Genomic DNA, 3,387 nt, shown 5'->3' with positions numbered 1-3,387 from the left:
CCAGAGTGAGTTCGCAATGCGTCCACTACGCACTCAGTCCGTCGCCTTTACCTATTATTGTCAATGAACACAAACAGGGACGTAACACACCGACAAGCAAACAAGTGATGTACAGTTTTATATCAAATGGTTTATTTATGTATTGAGTAAAGAGGAATAATGCAAGAAAAGGAAAAGAAGTAGGTCTTATTTATATAAAGTAGCAATGATGTATTACAGAATAAAGGGTTGGAATATGTAGATAGAGCAGAAGAGATAATGAAGAGAATAATTAAAGAAGAACAGAAATCACAAAATATAATATAGATTTATCTAATACTGAATCTCTAAGGGCGCCCTTACCTTAATTTAGCATCTAATCTAACACATAACATGACGACAGCAACCAAGGCAGGACAGCAAAGATGATAAGTATAGTTTCCGATGGATGAAGAATGTCTTATCAAATGTTTATCGATCAAATGTGTAAAATTGTTTTCTTTCGTTCACAAATAAGCACTGTTCCTTGTATTGTTAATGTTTCTTTGATTTCTTCAAAATATTAATGTTTGATTTCAAATCAACGTTAAAACAGCCTCACGGCAACCTTAGGTCACCCTCAAGCCAGCTGGCTTCACTAAATAAGGAAGGATATAGAAGGATTAATTAATCAAAACCAAATATTATATCAATCTATTAATAAAAGTTGTAAATCAACAAAACTGAATACCAGTGAACACACTTAGTTAATGCCATTATATTTATGGACTCACTATACTAAAATCAAAATTCCTCATCAACTATCAGTTACCCCCATTAGGGGACCATTGATAAAATAACACAAAATATAACTCGGATTTCACAACAAATATTCATTTTGAAATATTACCAGAGCCAGTAAAACAATCTTAATTAAAATAAAAAGCCTCAAAGGCGTCACAATAACGACTTGGACGGAGAAATACTGCCACAAACAGTATCACCGCTGCCACAAACAGCATAAACTTTAAGAATTTATTTATTATAATTTTAGTGCTCTCTTCGAGTCACTAGCACGTCCGTCCAAGCCGGAGTCTTCAGTTCAACTGATCAAAATATCAGAATCTACAATTGAACCCTTGTTCAACGAAACATTCTGATTGGCCGAAATCTTAAATAATAGAACTAAATTAAAGACACCCACCTCTAACACCAAACTTCCGTTCCAACCCATCCCATATCAAATTCATTAACGGATAGTTTGCAATGCTTTAGAAATTTCATTACAACAAACCTATCAAATTACCCAAAAATCGAGCCCCCATGATGCACGTACATCCTTTCTCAAGGTAAAATCTAAGACTCGATGACAACAACAATGACGGAAAACACGGGGACATCAAAGCTCAACACAATGACTATAATCTGGGTATCAACCCTTACACCACAGTTATTTACAACGACTCATCTGGAAATCCACCCCTACACCTTAGTTATTTAAACTGACTTATCCATCAACCCCTGACATAAATCAACCCTGACACGGACAGGTACTCATTTTACACCTGAGTACGGTGAGAGAATGTGAGTAAAGAGCCTTTTCCAAGGACTCAACTATGCGCCGAGCACGAGGCTCGAACCCAGGACCTCCCGACCCGAAAGCCAGTGTCATACCACTAGATAGACCACATAGCCGCATTCATGTTTGCATTTTTATTAAACCGGTTCTTTCTGTATTGAATAAGATAAAAATAGATTAGATATAAACATTTATTCCAGCCTCTCCCTAAATAGTAACGCGTAATGATATCATGTTTACAATAAGAACTTGTGACGTCAGAGTATAAGTTGTTAAATTTCTCTAAAAATCAGATTCTTTAAAAAGAAATATAATTTAAATGTTTTTGAACATGTCTTTTATTCAAAGATGACGAAATGGGAATCGATTCAGGGGTAGAATAAATGATTTCTTAGACTATTGCGTTTTGGAATTCGAACTCTGTTCCCAACGCGCAGTCGCATGTTCGTGCAGCGGTTGGGAACACATCCGGAATTCCAAAAGGCACGAGTGTAAGAATCGTATATACAGAGCATTTCAACCAATTTACCATACTCAATGCGATTCACAATATTTCATGTATTCTCCCAGCAGGCTATATAGAATTATATTTCCTTTTTATACAGTACCAGTCGCCTGTTAGGCGTCCTTATAGTACAACCACTTTTACAATAATCCGTCACTGTCGATAGCCAGGTGCTCATTCATACCTGAGTATTCCCACCAGATGTGTATATATTTTATCACAATTGCACTGTCAATTATAGCAACATATTCGATTCATCACATGAGATAAACAACTAAACAATTGAAATGTTCATGGCCGACGTGTACTTATTTATAGGTCTGATAACCCAATTCATTATGGGCTCATTGTTGTAATGAAAATCTCAAAAAAATAATGACGCAAAATAATGTCCATGACAACACTGTTAAACTAGGCCGGAACTTGGGTTCGGATGTCAGACTTGCATATATGTACAAGTCGGTTTATTGTAATTTAAAAATAAATCAAGAAATGACCAACAACAAAACAAAACAAAACTAAAAAAAATGAAAAAGAGATGACCCTCTTTGAAAATCATATTCAATGATACAGGTATAGATAGTAGGCGCTTGGCTAAGAAGCTCACAACATTGCCATCCGGAAATATAACGGACCAACATACAAAACTATGTGTAACCATGAACGTTTATAGTCTGGGTAATACAGTTTAGTGAGAATTACCCACAAACATGGATGGCAAAAAACAAGAACAAAGGCCTGAGTGTCGTCATCTGCGTTCTATCTATAGATGACACCCTCCGCCTGGCCGAGAGAGAGATCGAGAGAGAGAGAGAGATAGAGAGGGAGATAGAGAGAGAGAGACACAGAGAGAGAGGGAGATAGAGAGAGAGACAGACAGACAGACAGAGAGAGAGAGAGAGAGAGAGAGAGAGAGAGAGAGAGAGAGAGAGATTAGCGAACAGTGCACTAGCCACTGAGCCACCCTGCCACGTTGTGTGGCTGAATGGCTCAGAGGTTGGTGAGACTGCTCGCTGATCTCTCTTTCTCTCTCTCAGCCAGGCGGAGGGTGCCGTGAGTGTTGGACCCTGAGTTTGGCTCTGACACCGTGATATTTTTATTCTCTGTTTCCATTTGGCACTTCTCCATAACCCAATATTTCTCAAATTTGAGACATTTCTGACCCTTTAAAAAGGCTGTTTTTCTTTTATCTATTTTGTTTGATTTTGCTGTTGTCTGTTTTTTTTTTTCATTGCATACCAGAGTTCTGTCAATCTGTTCAGACAGTTAACCATACACATCTAAATAGGATTCAATAGTCTGATGTCACGTCCGCCCAGCAACGGGCAGCTTGGTTCTAAACAAA

General features: G+C 37.6%; 1 protein-coding gene across 1 annotated transcript in view; it reads right to left on the bottom strand.

Annotated features, from left to right (window-relative positions):
- Positions 1-1,857: 1,857 nt before the first annotated feature.
- Positions 1,858-3,387, bottom strand: part of LOC144964341 (uncharacterized) — a 4,031-nt gene continuing 2,501 nt past the window's right edge. Inside the window, exon 1 of the mRNA XM_078898450.1 lies at positions 1,858-3,387. This exon is cut by the window's right edge and continues 2,501 nt beyond it. The gene's annotated coding sequence lies outside the window, so the exon portion shown is untranslated.

This window comes from Berghia stephanieae, chromosome 2 (genome assembly GCF_034508935.2).
Source record: "Berghia stephanieae isolate SIO BIC M18660-M18661 chromosome 2, UCSD_Bste_1.3, whole genome shotgun sequence".
In the NCBI taxonomy this organism is placed as follows: domain Eukaryota; kingdom Metazoa; phylum Mollusca; class Gastropoda; order Nudibranchia; family Aeolidiidae; genus Berghia; species Berghia stephanieae.
The sequence above is the reverse complement of the archived record's forward strand: the minus strand, read 5'-3'. Positions and strand labels throughout refer to the sequence as shown.